This window comes from Rhineura floridana, chromosome 3 (assembly GCF_030035675.1).
Source record: "Rhineura floridana isolate rRhiFlo1 chromosome 3, rRhiFlo1.hap2, whole genome shotgun sequence".
NCBI lineage: Eukaryota > Metazoa > Chordata > Lepidosauria > Squamata > Rhineuridae > Rhineura > Rhineura floridana.
In genome coordinates, this window is record NC_084482.1 from 104,259,892 (window position 1) to 104,277,589 (window position 17,698).

Below are 17,698 nucleotides of genomic sequence, written 5' to 3' on the forward strand. Positions count from 1 at the left end.
AAAGCTAGAAGCAATACTTCCTAGAATATCCACAGAAGTACACAATTACTGACAATGTACTGGGGTGGGGAGGGAAAGGAGGAATTGTTTGGGTTTTATTCTTTGTATTGTTGATTTTTTTATGCATATTGTTTTATTATTGTGAGCCACTTTGGGCAGGGATTGGTTGGAAAAGTGGCCTAGAAATATTTTAAAACTAGTCTTTGCTGTTTGGAAATGCTATGATCTTTTTTTTTTTATGAAAAATGCGTCTAACCCACTCAATCATCAACACAGATACCAGGACAAAGAACACAAAATAAAAACAAGAAACCAAATCGTAAAAGAAACAATATAAACTAAAAGACACTATCGGAAAAATAAATAAAGCAAGTTTAAAAACAACAAAGCAAGTTAAACATTCATTAGCTTACAAAAATTAAAAGGCCTGGACAAATAAATCAGTCTTGACCTGACACCTCAACAATAATAATGCTGACACCAGTTGTGCCTATAAGGGGAGGGCATTCTAGAGATGGGGTACCACTATGGAGATAACTACAATTATATTCGTTCATAATCACCTTTCCCCTTTTGCCAGTATCAGGTGCAAGACATCTTATATGTGGGACTACTCTTGGATCTGTTATGGAAGTTCCAGCTGGTGAAAATTGCTGTGGCTGGACTATTGATGGAGACAGCCTACTACCAACACATCACACCAGTGCTTAAAAGCTTGCGCTGCCTGCCCATATGTTACTGGTCCAAGTTCAAGTCTCTTGATTTACAAGGCCCTTAACAGCTTGGGTCCAGGATGCCTCAAGCACTGCCTGATTCCTTATATCCCTGCCCAATCACTGATCTTCAGGGGAGTCTCTGTTAGCGGTGCCCCATGGCTCAGCTACACACAGCTTATATCCACCAGCACTGCAGCCATGCATTTAGTGTTGGGGGCCCGATTCTGTGGAACTCCCTCCTGGCTGAGATTAGACAGGTCCCTGCCTCCCTAATGAACTTCAGGCACTTGACAAAGGCTTTTCCATTCAAACAGGTATTTTAAGGAAGTTTTTCATCTTTATGATTTATTTTAATTGATTTTATCCATTGTACGCCTTTTGTCATTTTTATGTCCACTACTTAGAAAATTTGATGGTTAAGAGATATAAATAGCTGAAATGAATATATTAGCACCTTTTGGGTGCAAAAATTCTTCTATAAACCACTAAACTGGAGTGGTGGTGCTGCTGACTTACATATGAATGGAAAATTGTTCTGTATATTAGATCCCATAGGGTTGCCAGGTTCTTGCCCTGAGTCTGATCCTGTATCTTTAGGAGAAGAGAAAGTCAGCCAAGTGCAGGTGTTCTTGCAACACTGTAATGAGGAAAAACCACAAGGTGGAATTCTCCCTTACCCCTGCACAACTTTTAAAGATATAGAAGACCTCTTGGAGGCTGGACCTGGCAACCAAGAGGTCTTCTGTATCTTTGAAAGTTGTGTAGGGGGGAGGGAGAATTCCACCTTGTGGTTTTTCCCATTACAGTGTTGCAAGAACACCTGCACTTGGCTGACTTTCTCTTCTCCTAAAGATGCAGGATCAGTCTCAGGCCACGAACCTGGCAACCCTACTCACTGACATTATGACACCGCAGACAAAAGGCCAAGCAATACAGCTGCAAAATCACCTGCATGACTCAGCCCCACCCCGTTCCATGCCTTCTGAATGCTTCCTCTCCTGTTAGCGTAGCAGGGGACAGAGTTTTGATTGTGCCCTTAGATTATTAGGGAAATATTCTTTATCAAATCACTACTTATTCCAGTTGTTTTATTCTTTTATCAGTTTCACCTTACATACCAGCTACAACCTTATCTGGACAGATAGTCTTGCAACAGTTATACATACTCCGGTTACCTCCCAGCTGGATTAACGCAATGCTTTATACATGCGATGGAAAACTTCAGCCAAAACAGGATTTCTAATGAGGACTGGTAGATACCAGCACATTAAGTCAGTGTTTTGTCATTTACACCAGTTTCCTTCCATTGCAGGGCCCAATTCAAAGCTCTGGTATTAACCTTTTAAATCTCTAAATAGGTTTAGGCTAGGATACCCATATATAGCTGCTAACATCTTAAGCTCTTCCTCAGAGATATTTCTCCATTTCCCCCCACCAAGTGAGGTAAGGTGAGAGGTGAACAGGATAAAGGCCTTCTTGGTAGTGGCACTTTGTATGTATTTTAATGTTTTAATTACCTTAACATTAGGTAGTCCTATTATGTATCTGTATTTTATATCTTGCGATTTTTGCTGATTATTGTTATTATTGTATGTTGTACACCGCCCAGGGAGCCATTGGCTAAGGGCGGTTTATAAATGAAATTAAATAAATAAAAAATAAATAAAAAATCTGTAGGTGTTTAGCTTGTTTGGAGGATCACTATTTTTTCTCCTGTGAAATGTGTATTTGTGTCCACATCACTTTCTTCGATTTTCAGATGTGGCCCCAAGCCAAAAAAGGTTGGGTGGCACTGATTTATAGTTGAGCATATAAACCAGTGGTGGGGGAATCTGTGGTCATCCAAAGACTGTTGCTCCATCTCTCATCAGCCACTGCCAGCATGGCCAATGGTCAAGTATTATGGGAGTTATACTCCAACATCTGGAGGGTCACAAGATTCCCATTGGTGACATATACAGAGAGCCCTACTGCTCACCCCAAGTAGGTGGCAGCATCCAGTTCATTTCAGAGAAAGTCATGGGAAGACTGGGTTCAGGGAGCAAACAGCCTGGGACACTCACCCAGCAACCTTTAGGGGGCAAGGCCTTGTACAGGACCCTTTGAGTATCACAACCACATTGCTCCTGTTAGTAGGTTTACCGTCATTTCTCATCTTCATTGGCAGTATGGCTATGTGATGTCATCTCAAGGTCAATTCAGAGTGAGGTCAGGAAGTATTTTCACCATATGATTTGGCGTTATGTCTACGCAACATAGCCAATTAGATTTGGTTATGGAACGATGACTCCAAGGAAAATAAAAGAGAGGGTGTAATGTCCTAGATATTTCAGAATGCTTGTTGTGACTTGTGTATGATGGACAAGAGCATTTTTGGGCAGTTAGGAAAGTCAGCTGGGGAAACACAAACAGTTCTTCCCACGTGGAAGGGAGCTCTATTGGCTATCCTTTGGACCTCCCTAGGAAACTCACCTAAGCAAACCTGTTGCAGCCTGAAACTGGCTGTGTGGAGAGCAGCTGAATGGGAGACAGCTATGGGCAGCCTGAGGAAGCTCCATCCACCTTGGTGCCTGCCTTAAAAGCAAACCTAGAATGAGAGCCTCAGCAGGATTTAGGAACCACTCTTTCTTGTTAGAGTTTTTTGGGGGGTAGGTTGATCTATGAATTTGTTTGGGCTCTGGGTGAGAGCTACGGTGGAAGGGTGGCGTCCTGGGGGAGATCAAGGAGGCTAAGAGTATTGTGTGGGGAGGTGTGTCGCAAGGAAATGTTATCTGTATATATTTATTAGTAATTTGTATTAATGGCTTTATTGTGTATTTTTGTAACATTTGCTGTTTTTCGTTTTGTGCATACCGCTTAGAGATACTGTATTTTTATATATTTGGTGGTATAGAAATGGTTTTAAAAAATTAATAAATAAGAAAAAGAAAAGTGTAATTAAAATTAAGACACAATAAATACAGAAAGTTTGCCTGAAGGTACTAATGCCCCAGCACTGGCCGTGAGACTATGTCCCATTTTACAAATAACACTAAATCATAATTTAGCATTGAATACAAGGCTGGTGCCAGTGGACGGCCAGGTTGGATCCTCTGCAGCTCTGAGGGGCCCCTGAGGGGTCCCTCCTTAGGATGGGATGGTGAAGTTCTTGCCTGGCGATCCACAGCAGCATCAGGCACAAGAAAGTTGGGTTGCAGGACTCAGCGACTCAGTGCTGCCATGGATCGCAAAGATGGAGCACCATGGACCCTTATCCCTCTGATACAGGTGGCATGGGGCTTAAATAAGTCAGTCCGCTGTTGCATCAGCGTATCAACATGAAAGCCCTGTGTACTGTGTGCACAGGTCTACCATCACCTGAGATGGTGGCAGGGGCATTCCTAAGGAGTTGATGCCTCTGCCACCACCTTGGGTGATGGCAGGCATGTGCACACTGCATGGCATGTGTACACTGATGCACTGATGCAACAGGTAGGTGGGGTGGGCAGGCTTATTTAAGCCCTGCTCTACCTGTATCAGGTGGGGATGTTTGGCCTTATGGCACTGTGGGCCCAGGGCAGGTTGGTGTCTGGTACCAGCCCTGATTCAGTGTATAAGCAACAGAGGGTTTCCAGCTCACATGCTCTCCCTCCCATTTCCTTTTCTAACATGGCCACTAGAAGAAGTCTCGAACCATCTTCCACTTTTCAACTTACCAGAGAAATTCTGGTTAGTTAAAACTTTAATAATAACAATAACAACAACAACAACAATAATAACAACAACAATAATAACAATAATAATAAAACCCCTATCTGGCCCTTCCTCCCAGAAGGAGCCCAGAGCGGCAAAGAACAAAACACTAAAAACATCATCAAACTATGGTTTGTTAACCAGCCAAAATCATAAACCATACTGGATGATGAGAGGGGAGGGGAAAATGCAAAGCCTGAGTCCTCCGCTGTTTATACACCTAGCACTAAATTATGATGTAGTAATACATGAAAAAGCAGCCTATGTGAATGAGCAGGATCAACTGGAGTATGATTCCTGCAGTAACAACATCAGGGAAACTATACCAGGAAAAAATATGGAGTTGCTCAAGTTACCCTTCTCTCTTCAAAAACAAACAAATAAACATCTCCTGGTAACTAGTCCAAGTAGGGTGGGTGGTAAGGCTCTATTAAGCATGATCTAATCTGTGTTAATTGTTCTGGAATTATTAACATTTGTGGAAACAAGAGACACTGAATCTGTGCACCTGCACATTGTGCTGGCAAAGAGTCTGCCTCTGCCCACTGCATCTCTGATTTGTTAAAGCTCTACAGAATTAATTGGTTCACAGCTGGTGTAATAACTTCTTAATAACTGAGAAAGCTGAGAATGGATGTACTGTGGTGGCTTGAAGCATGAACTGTGAGCTAGAAAGCCCAGATTCAAATCTTACCTTGAGTAGTAATATTTATTTTCATTTCTGTATTAATTTGATATTTGAAGGTAGCTGCCATGTAAATCTCCTTGGGGAGAACATTCTACAAATGTGTGTAAGTGAATTATGTCTGTTGAGTGAAGTGAGAGCTAGTGCAGGTGCTTAAGCAGTAGCGAGATACGATCCCACAAGTCAGTTCCAGTTAGCAGCCTCGTGGCTGTGTTCTGGACAAAATGCAGTTTCTGAACCATCTTCAAAGGCAGCGGCGTGTACCATGCATTTCAGTAAGCTAACCTGGAGGTTACCAGAGCGTGGATAACTAAGGCCAGGCTATTTCTGTACAGAAAGGGTCACATCTGTCTGGCCCGGCCATCAGCCTAACTAGAGAAAAGCATTCTGGGCCAGTGACAAAGCTGGAGCTCGGAATCCCTCTAGTTCCCCTGCAAACCTGTTCCTGTAAAAAGTTTAAGGGAAGCACAGCCCCTTGCAGAACAGACAGGACATTAGGAGAGTGCTCTTGTACTCAGGTCCTGCTTGCAGGGTTCCCATGGAATCTGGTTGGCCATTGTGAGAACAGGATGCTGGGCTAGATGGACCACTGACCTGATCCAGCAGGCTCTTCTTATGTTTTTGTTATCCCTGGCAGATGATCTACCTACCATCAGTTCCTCACTCTTGTCTTCCCTTTATTCAGCCTCATTTACACCATTACTGTATCCAGAACCATGAACTCACTAACTGGTCTTAAGAAAGCCGCTATCTCTTACCTCCTTTGCAGACAGTCACAAGTTTGTAGAGGCATGTATATGTTGGGGGGGGGAGGAGCAGTAGGAGCCTGTGTGGTGAGGCAGAGCTGTGGGACTGTCCCCTGATACTGATGTTGTTACAGCTTACTTGGTGGGGCAGGGGAGGCGGTGGAGCATTGAGCAAAGATAGTTCAATGTTCCTGCCAATGCATCTGCACAGCCCCAACTTCACCACGGCCCCACCCCACCCTGGCCTTGTCCAGTTAGCTGTAGTGACGCTAGTGTCATCTCTGTGGCTCCATGCTAGACACCTCTCTCTCTCTCTCTCTCTGGGTGTGGGTGTGTCTGTGGGTGAAGATTCTACCCATTGGCCCCAACTCAGCACTATACCTGGCCCATCTAGTCCAGCATCCTGTTCTCACATGGCAAACTAGATACCTATGGGAAACTCCCAAGCAGGACTCAAGTGCAACTGTGCTCTCCCCTCTTGCAGTGTCCAGTAACTGGTGTTCAGAGGTATACTGCCTCCAGCCATGGAGGCAGAGCAGTTATCATAGCTAGTAGCCACTGATAGCCCCATTCTCCATGAATTTGACTAATCCTCTTTTAAATTCATCCGATCTGGTGGCCATCACTGCCTCTTGTGGGAGCGAATTCTATAGTTTAACTATGCACTGTGTGAAGAAGTACCTTCTTTTGTCTGTCCTGAATCTTCCAACATTCAGCTTCTTGGAATGTCCACGAGTTCTAATGTTATGAGAGAGGAAGAAAAACTTTCCTTTCTCCATTTTCTCCATGCATGATTTTGCACACTTCTATCATGTTGCCTCTTACCGCCTTTTCTCTAAACTAAAAAGCCCCAAATGCTGCAACTTTCCTCACGTGGAGTTGCTCCATCCCCTTGGTTTTGGTTGCCCTTTTCTGAATCTTTTCCAGCTCTACAATATCCTTTCTCGGGGTGAGGTGACCAGATCTGTACACAGTGTTCCAAATGTAGTCCCACCATAGATTTGCATAACGCCATTATGATATCTGCAGTGTGATTTTTTTGATACTTTCCCTAATGATCCCTTGCATGGCGCTCAGCTTTTTTTCACATCTACCGCACAGTGTGTTTTGGAGTTCCCATCTGCAGAGGGACCAATGTGCATATAGTCCAAGGTGAATAGGCTCTGAACTCATGATCTGTAGCCTCCATTGGATATACACTGTGCACACATAGCCCACATGCATTGAAGTATATGCATGCACACTCTTCCGCAGACCCAACTGCCAAAATGTGGAAGTCACATGTAGTGAGGGGTGGAGCAGAAGGTGGAATCCTGACCCAGTGCACATGTCCACCTTTACACACAAAGAATGTCTGCAGAGGGCTTTTGCTTCTGGTTGCATTTGCAGTACGGGCATAACAGTACCAGCATATCTTGGAACACTGAGATATTTTATATGTTGCACACTAAATATTCCAACATAACATATTGATGCTGTTATCATCATCATCATCATTTATTAATAAATATACAATTGCCACTTTGCTAATACTACCAAGAAATATTTTGTAACAAACAGAAATAATGATGCAGGCACAAGGTTGTCTGCTGCGACAGGTTTTGGCTATATGTTATTATTAAATGTTAACTCATTTTATGAATGTTTGTTTACATATACAAACCTTAATAACCAACAAGGGGAAAATAATTCCACCAATAAATGTTGGAATATATCTTTATCTACATCTGTTACCCGTATCAAGTAATATCTATGGATTGTATCCCACTCTGTCCATACATAAGTGGGGTGGACGTCTGCTTGCTCAACGGATCTTCACCTTCTTCTCCTCCTTCCTACTGCCCTTTGTGCACCCTGAAAATCTGCTCCGGAGGGTTGGGGAACATAATGTTGGATTTCACCCTCTGTCTGTCTGTCTGTCTGTCCACCCGTCTGTGCATCCGTCCGTCCGTCCATCCATCTACCACACACATGTATTATCTGTCTTGAAAGACGGTGAGAGATGTGAAATAATATGTATTATTGGATGAATTTGGTTTGTTGAGATGTTGGGGAAGGAAACATTTCCCCTTCTTTTACCCTTGTGATGTATTTAACTTGCCTAGTGAAAGGTAGCAAGAGTTTGGATGTTTTGAATGAATTCTTTCCAAGTCCCCCTTACACCTTCTGGGTTTATACTGTAGCCTGGCTCTCATGACAGAAGAGTCAACATTATAAGCTCTTAGCAAAGGTCTGAGTGTCTTGTAGATAGTCTCAAGTGGATGTGCTTTGAGAAGACTGTTATCACAGCTTACATTAGCAGCTGAACGGACTTTGTCTCCTACCAATGCCCTGAGTGACCTTTAACCCCCACATCTTCCCTCTGTAAAGATCTGAAGGGTGTGTGACCACAGCCCTAAGAAATGGAGAGGGCTTTTGTATGCTAAAGAAAGAAGAACACAAACATGGTGTGTTCTGAAAAGAAACAAAATGAAACGGGGGGGGGGAAACCCTGTCCTTGGAACAGGGGAAACTATGGAGAGGAAAATATAGACACAGGCACAGGCACACACAAACACACCATACATACATAAGCACAATAAAAGGGAGCACTAAACTCAGCACTGCTGGGAATAAGAATCTGGCCACATTTTTAATTCAATGATAACATGAAATAAGGAAAGTGACTCCTTTTGTGTCCACCTTGCTAAAGGTCACTGAGCCCTTGTGTCAGTATGCATTCCTGATGTATCATGCAATTTTAACTGTGCCCTAGTTTTTCAGTTGCATTAATGTACAGCACCTTGAGCCTTTTTTTATTTTAATGTTTGTTAATTTTTATTTGCAAATTTAACATGAAAAGAGAAAAATATTAAAAATAAAATTAAAAGATAATAATATAAAGAAAAAGGAATAATATGTAAATGATTTAAAAACACCATCAGTTCACATTACAGATATAATAACCTTCAGTACGTCCCCCATAAGTTAAACATATAAGTTAATATAAGCCCTCCAGACTGTCACAGCCCCCAAACCACTATCAGAACCCTTCCTTACATTTAGGCATTTTGCTAATCTGCAATGTGCTCAGTGGTTTATTAGTGTCTGAGTTCACCTAGGGGAGTGGGCGAGCTCGATTGAAACTGACAGGGGCACTGCAGATGACGTATCCCCCCTGCCATCTTTCCATACAATCAAAAGTTGAAGAGGAAACTTCACAAAAATGAGGGGATTGGTAAAAAGAAAGCTGAAAAACAAAGTCCAGAGGGTCACATCACTCGAAAATGCTTGGAAGTTGTTTAAAAACACTATATTAGAAGCTCAACTGGAGTGCATACCACAGATCAGAAAAGGTACCGCCAGGGCCAAGAAGATGCCAGCATGGTTAACGAGCAAAGTCAAGGAAGCTCTTAGAGGCAAAAAGTCTTCCTTCAAAAAATGGAAGTCTTGTCCGAATGAAGAAAATAAAAAAGAACACAAACTCTGGCAAAAGAAATGCAAGAAGACAATAAGGGATGCTAAAAAAGAATTTGAGGAGCACATTGCTAAGAACATAAAAACCAACAACAAAAAATTCTATAAATACATTCAAAGCAGGAGACCATCTAGGGAGACGATTGGACCCTTGGATGATAAGGGAGTCAAAGGTGTACTAAAGAACGATAAGGAGATTGCAGAGAAGCTAAATGAATTCTTTGCATCTGTCTTCACAGTGGAAGATATAGGGCAGATCCCTGAACCTGAACTAACATTTGCAGGAAGGGATTCTGAGGAACTGAGACAAATAGTGGTAACGAGAGAGGAAGTTCTAAGCTTAATGGACAATATAAAAACTGACAAATCACCGGGCCCGGATGGCATCCACCCGAGAGTTCTCAAAGAACTCAAATGTGAAATTGCTGATCTGCTAACTAAAATATGTAACTTGTCCCTTGGGTCCTCCTCCGTGCCTGAGGACTGGAAAGTGGCAAATGTAACGCCAATCTTCAAAAAGGGATCCAGAGGGGATCCCGGAAATTACAGGCCAGTTAGCTTAACTTCTGTCCCTGGAAAACTAGTAGAAAGTATTATTAAAGCTAGATTAACGAAGCACATAGAAAAACAAGCCTTGCTGAAGCAGAGCCAGCATGGCTTCTGCAAGGGAAAGTCCTGTCTCAGTAACCTATTAGAATTCTTTGAGAGTGTCAACAAGCATATAGATAGAGATGATCCAGTGGACATAGTGTCCTTAGACTTTCAAAAAGCGTTTGACAAGGTACCTCACCAAAGGCTTCTGAGGAAGCTTAGCAGTCATGGAATAAGAGGAGAGGTCCTCTTGTGGATAAGAAATTGGTTAAGAAGCAGAAAGCAGAGAGTAGGAATAAACGGACAGTTCTCCCAATGGAGGGCTGTAGAAAGTGGAGTCCCTCAAGGATCGGTATTGGGACCTGTACTTTTCAACTTGTTCATTAATGACCTAGAATTAGGAGTGAGCAGTGAAGTGGCCAAGTTTGCTGATGACACTAAATTGTTCAGGGTTGTTAAAACAAAAAGGGATTGCGAAGAGCTCCAAAAAGACCTCTCCAAACTGAGTGAATGGGCAGAAAAATGGCAAATGCAATTCAATATAAACAAGTGTAAAATTATGCATACTGGAGCAAAAAATCTTAATTTCACATATACGCTCATGGGGTCTGAACTGGCGGTGACCGACCAGGAGAGAGACCTCGGGGTTGTAGTGGACAGCACGATGAAAATGTCGACCCAGTGTGCGGCAGCTGTGAAAAAGGCAAATTCCATGCTAGCGATAATTAGGAAAGGTATTGAAAATAAAACAGCCGATATCATAATGCCGTTGTATAAATCTATGGTGCGGCCGCATTTGGAATACTGTGTACAGTTCTGGTTGCCTCATCTCAAAAAGGATATTATAGAGTTGGAAAAGGTTCAGAAGAGAGCAACCAGAATGATCAAGGGGATGGAGCGACTCCCTTACGAGGAAAGGTTGCAGCATTTGGGGCTTTTTAGTTTAGAGAAAAGGCGGGTCAGAGGAGACATGATAGAAGTGTATAAAATTATGCATGGCATTGAGAAAGTGGATAGAGAAAAGTTCTTCTCCCTCTCTCATAATACTAGAACTCGTGGACATTCCAAGAAGCTGAATGTTGGAAGATTCAGGACAGACAAAAGGAAGTACTTCTTTACTCAGCGCATAGTTAAACTATGGAATTTGCTCCCACAAGATGCAGTAATGGCCACCAGCTTGGACGGCTTTAAAAGAAGATTAGACAAATTCATGGAGGACAGGGCTATCAATGGCTACTAGCCATGATGGCTGTGCTGTGCCACCCTAGTCAGAGGCAGCATGCTTCTGAAAACCAGTTGCCGGAAGCCTCAGGAGGGGAGAGTGTTCTTGCACTCGGGTCCTGCTTGCGGGCTTCCCCCAGGCACCTGGTTGGCCACTGTGAGAACAGGATGCTGGACTAGATGGGCCACTGGCCTGATCCAGCAGGCTCTTCTTATGTTCTTATGTTCTTAAAAGTTAATTTCAAAAATAATTGGTAATCAAAGTGCTTGGAAACCTCTCCTCTGTTCTCATTGTGGAGTTGGAAATGTCCTTTGAACATGCTCAGAATCACACATTGTTCACATTTTTCAGGACAGGCAACAATGAATAAAGAAAGAAACATTCTAAACTATGCTGAATATAATGGTAACTGCTACTATTGTTTTTAGTACAATTTTCATTGATTTTGAACTATGTCTCCAATCAGTTCTAAAAAGACTATTTGAAAATACACTATTTTTTCTACTAAATTTTGGGTTTGCACTCATAGATAAACCGTATTATATGTCAAATGTCTGTACCCTCAACAGTGTAGCATATTTTGTGGTAGCTATGTTATTTTTTTAAAAAAAACATGACCATCACAAAGAGGTTATGCATATTGTTGAAATACATGGCTTAGGTTCAATCTTTCGTGGGAGGAATTCCTACTGAATTCAGTGGGACATACTTCTGAGAAGCCATGTATAGGACTGCACTGTAGTTTGATTATCATTAGAATCTCTGATGTTCACCCACTAACATTTTGAGGATGTGTGTGGGAGAATCCACCGAGAGACTTGAAATAATTTATTCAAACACAAAATCTAAATTTCTTTATCATATTGTCCCCTGGCTCTTTAAAATTCAGAAATCAGTTGGATAAATTTGTTCTCCCTTAGACTAGCTGACTGTTTGTTTTATATTTCATGTTAAGCTTTGTGGTGATCCAAGACATCTGAATCCTGAAATATGAATGGCTGAAATGCTTGGGGTTTTTTTCTAAAATGGACTGCAAAGAAAGCAGTGTCTGTCATAAAAAACATTTTTTAAAAAAAATCTTGGTTTTTCTATTCCACCCTGCCCCATCCACATCCAGTTTAATCCATCTAAAGTGTTCCCTTATACATAGGCAGAGGCAATGTCAGATGGATCAATATGAGCTCTTTTGTGTATCCCTACCATGAACACCACCATGGCAAGTGCCTTTAAAACCATCCAGCATCCTACCCGGAAGGAACACCGGATAGATTTCTCCCTACTAGAGACCTCCCCAACTCCTGTAATCCCACCTACTTTCCTTTTCTTATTTCTGTGTATCCTGATTAACCCATTTGTTTCAGTCCCTCTCCTTTCCTTTGAGGTCTTACTGTGGATTTGTTTGGAGATTGTGCAATAGTGCTGTTAACTATAGTTCAGTCCCAGTATCACTAGAGTCTCTCTCTCTATGAATATACAGTACATCATATTTGATTACGCATTATTACTTTTACATAAGCAAACTGGATGTATCAGTTTTATTTGTATGTGTATATGTGTAGAACTTGCTTAATGGACAAGCACATTACATGTGTGTGTATATATACATGAAATATATTTATTTTGTGCTGTCTTCTCATCTCCAGATGATCAGCTCAATGAATCCAGAGTCAAATGGTCAAGGCCATATGTGTATAAAAGGAGGGGTTGAGTTTCCTACTATTCACTTTCCCTCTGCATGGATTTCACACTTTCTATCCTGTTAGGGTGCCTACCCTTTACTTGAATGCGGAGCGCTCTTTTCATTTAGGCATGTGTTTCTTCCCCACCTCCTTGTGTCCTCTGCATTTAATCTAGTTAAAAGATTTTATGCCCAAAGTTGCACTGTTAACAGCAATTGTTTAAAATTTGGATCAAGAAAGAATGCTCTAAAATCTTTGAAGTCCCCCCCCCCTTGCCCTCCTCTGCTCCAGCTTGCGCTTCACATACCTAAACTCTATCCCAGCTGCATAATTTGAACTGAATACCAAGAAGGGTCAGGGGCATGCGGGCGTAAGAGGGGGAGACAGGAGGAAGGCTTCAAAATTGGTGGCTTTGCTGTCTTGAAAGCACCGAATTGCTATCTTCAGAAGCACAAACAGATGCAAATGTCTCTACAAACTGCAAACATTACACAATGCGATTCCGAGAGACGCTGGCCTTTCAGAATCCCTGAATAGCTCTTCAAAGCCAGCCTAATTAGAGTAAGTAGAGGTAATAGGCCCACTTGGAGATTTCCCTTAAGAAGCCCCCCCCCCCTGAAAAGGCTGCTGAGTGACTAGGACTAGTGGTAGCCACTGATTATGCTTGGATGGATTGGGGGGGAGAGGAAGTCGAGTGTGTAGAATAGGTCCTTGTTAAGTCATGTGAACTTAGACAGAGTGGGAGGGAAGGGGTTGGGTTGGGTTGGGTGGATGGGGAAGAGAATTTTTGTCCCCTGTCTCTAAGTCAGGCAGAGGCATCCTAACAGGACACACATTTCAGTGAACATGGAAGGGTGGGAGGATAATGTTGGTTGTGCTCGTGTCATTTGGAACTTTGGTAAGTAAAAGAAAGGGAAAAAAGCAGAAGGTATTGGGCTGAATACTTGGGGTAAATCAGTAATAGAGCTAAAGGGCATATGCCTGTAGGGAATATGTTGGCATAAAAGAGCTTTGAGAGGGGCCCATTCATACTGACAAAGGGAGATTTGAATTGCTGCCTTCACAATAGCATGAAAGGATGAGCTCAGGGTGTTCTGAAACAAAGTGGAAATCATACTGCCCTGAACAGCTCTAATAAGCTTTTAACTATTTTACATTATGGCATTACCTCTCTCTCCCCCTCTCCCCCCCCTGCTTTTTTTTTTGGTGAACCAAGTGCCAGGCTCACTTAGAAGTTTGAGTTATACTTTTCGCCTTCATGGTAACTTTGGAGAAAAATAGACACGAACTCAAAGGCAGTAATTCAGCTTTTTCAGAAGTAAGGGAAGGGGGAGACTGCTATCGTTGAATTGGTCTGGAAAAGCGGACTTGTGTGCATCGTACTCCCTTGATTTACAACCCACGAAAAGGAGCTTATGCCACCATGCTACTGATGCCATCCAGAGCTCACTAGGCAAGCAATTGGATGCCTGCTTGCCCATCTTTACTGGGCTTGTTGGTAGCAGATTTTTTAAAGGAAACATTGGATCAAAAGAGCATACAGTTACTTGGGGTGTGCAGCCATGACAAGAATCACCTCATATCTGTAGCATGTAGAAGCAGCCCAATCTGTTTCAGATTCTCTCCCTGTTGTCCAATTTAATTCATTACTTGAATTCAAATCGGACCTGTTAAATCTGAAGCTCTGTTTCACCTCCTTTAACTATTATGGGGGAATCAAGCCTGTCAAAGTCCAAATAAATAGGTCTAGTGGCTATCCTGCTAGGGGATTTCACCTTCATTATTTAAAAAAGGGACAAGTCACTTTTCTTCTCACTGCCCCCTTTTCTGGGTATACCTTCTGTAAAGAAAAAGGGGAGAGAGCGCTACAGTTTTTAATTGTTTGTTAGGAAAAAAAGTAATTGGGAAAGAAACAGGCCACTCCAATAATTTAACTCTATCACTTACACCCTGCTCTCATAGCCAAAACACAGAGGAAAATGAAAACCCACATGAAGAACATCTCTTTCTATTTACAGTCCTCCCCCAAATTGCTGTGATTGGAGTATCCTCAGAAAATAATTCCCTATGATTAAAAGCTAGACCTTTTCATCAAACTGAGATACCTCTTCACCCTGCCTTTTCCTTTCTACCCCTCCCCTATTGAGATATGTATGTCTCCCCAGTGAGCTTGGTTTTCTTCATTGGGGAGGGGTGTGTGATTAACGTTTTGGAAAAATTGATACCTCAGAGCAGCTTGGAAGCAACTACAAGGTCCCTGATCTACTTCAAGTTGAATTGCCTTGTTAATGACGTGATCAGACTCAGGAACATAAGATCATGACCTGAATCACCCTAATTTGCCTTCTTATTTGGGGTATACTCAGAGGCAATACACACCCTTAACAGTTACTGTTTCTGTTTCTGATTTTATGTCAAAACTGTCATGGTGCACTCATTATGCCTCCCCTGCATGTCATCATGATTTTGGGGGTCTTGATCTGTCCAAACCTTCACTAAACTTTATACTGTGTATTCAGTTATTAAGGGGAGGGTGGGCTGTGGATTATCCTTAGGCAGGTTTACTCAACATCAAGGAAATCTGAATCGTTGATACAGAACTGAAATGAGATGATGGGATCAAAGTGCTGATGCCCAGGAGAATAAGAAGCAGAATTTTACTTATTGTTATTTTGCTGACAGCAAGGCTGCCTTGGACCCAGGGCGCCAGAGAGTTCAAAACAGCACATGCACTGCCCAAGCAGCAAGCCAACAAGGGTGGGAGCTTCTGCAGTGAAAACAAATTGTTTTCTCAGGCTATGTGTTTGTAAGCAGTTTTGCCCTTTGCATATATTTTATTTCTTTAGACTGCCATATGGTAATTGTAGGCCGAAAACACTAGATATACCAAATCCATTGTGCTGAGTGGGTGTGGGGAACTCCTGGCCCCATGGGTCAAATAAGGCCTGATAGGGGTCCTCATTTGGCCCATGAGGTTATTTTTCCCCAATCATGCCCAATTGCTCCACACCTGATGTCACACTTCATGCCAGGTGTGGGACAGGTAAAATCATGACTGCACTCCTCACAGATTGTTCCTTTGCAAGCAGGACTTGTGTTCTAGTGGAGACTAGCTTGCATGCAAACCCCTACTTGCAGCAGAGATCTTCCTTTGCAGGTGCAGCTTGGAGTCAAACCGCTCATGTAAAGGAACATTTCCCCTTTGTTTGAATGCAAACCACACCTACAAAGGAGAAAGGAAAAAATCAGAAACACAATCCTGATTCTTTCTTTTGAAGTTGAGTTACCAGATGACTTGGTGATTTCAGGTTATTGATAGGTGGGCAAACCAGATCTTGTTCTCTACCCCTGTTTTACGTGAAACACATGTGCAACTGTATTGAAATAAAATGCCATTGCTTGCTTTTGATTTATATGGGCATTTGGTTAAATTTTAAAAAAGAACAAAACATAGGGGAAATCCTCCTTTCTAATTTAAATTCCTAAGAGGTGAACATTCAGACATGATTCATGCTTTGATTACCTCCCATTTGGATCACTGTAATACCCTCTGTATTGTGATATCCTTGAAGATGAGGCAGAAATTGCAGGTAGCACAAAATGTAGTGGCTCATCTTTGGAATGGAGCTACTAATGGGAACTATATCACACCAGTTCTGAAAGATCTGCACTGGCTGCCAATACATTTCCAGTCTGATTTCCAGGGTCTGCAGATGAGAGACCTAAATACTTGAAGGAGCGCCTCTCCCTGTATGTCCCTGTCTGGGAGTTAAGATCCGCTGGTGTCTTCTTGTCCTCCTTAAAGTCCTGTCATTCAAGTTTATATATCTGATGGTGACTCGTGGGTGAGCCTTTTCAGCCATGGCATTCAGGCTTTGGAATCTCGCCTCCCAAAATCCATCTGATGCCTTCATTGTTGGCATTTAGATGCCAAGCAGGGGCGTCACTACCGGGGTGCGGAGGGTGCGGCCCACACCTGGGTGTCACCATGAGGGGGGTGACACCCAGAGCCGCCCCGCCCTGTGCCATTGCCCGGCAAGGCTGCTCCAACTCCTCCTTGGAGGTGGGTGGGCGAGACTGGGAGCAGCATCGGCGGGGTGAGGGAGGCATGCCGGCGTTCCCAGGCCTTCTCCGGCTGGGTGCCCCTCCGGCGCGTGCCCTCCCAGGGGCATGGACGGGGTGGCTGGCCTTGAGTGTGTGCACGCACACGCGCATGCACACAAGCCCAGCCACCTCGTCCATGCCCCTGGGAGGGCACGCACCGGAGGTCCGCAACCCCCCCCGCACTCCCGCTAGTGACGCTGCTGATGTCAAGGTGGCTATCTATGCCTTTTGGAGGCTAATATTATAACACTAATGCATAGCTGAAAGAGTGGGAGAGATGACCTCTGGGCTGTATTGTATTCTTTGATATCACTTTGTATTTTGATGCTTATTTTTATGCTGATTTCACTTTGTATTTTTATGCTTATATGCTTTATTATAATATACATTCTTATTTCATTATATTTTATAACTCCACTAGAATTTTAAGATTAACAATGAGATGTAAATATGTTTAATACATGGAAATTGAAATGGACTGCCTTCAAGTCAATCCCGACTTATCGCGACCCTATGAATAGGGTTTTCGTGGTAAGCCGTATTCAGAGGGGGTTTACCATTGCCTTCCTCTGAGGCTGAGAGGCAGTGATTGGCCCAAGGTCACCCAGTGAGCTTCATGGCTGGGTGGAGATTCAAACCCTGGTCTCCCAGGTCATAGTCCAACACTCTAACCACTCCGCCACAAGTAATTGAAAAACTACTTGCATTCTGAAGTTCTAGAAAGACTGGACTAGGTGTTTTTTTAAGAAATCGATTCTTAAATGTTG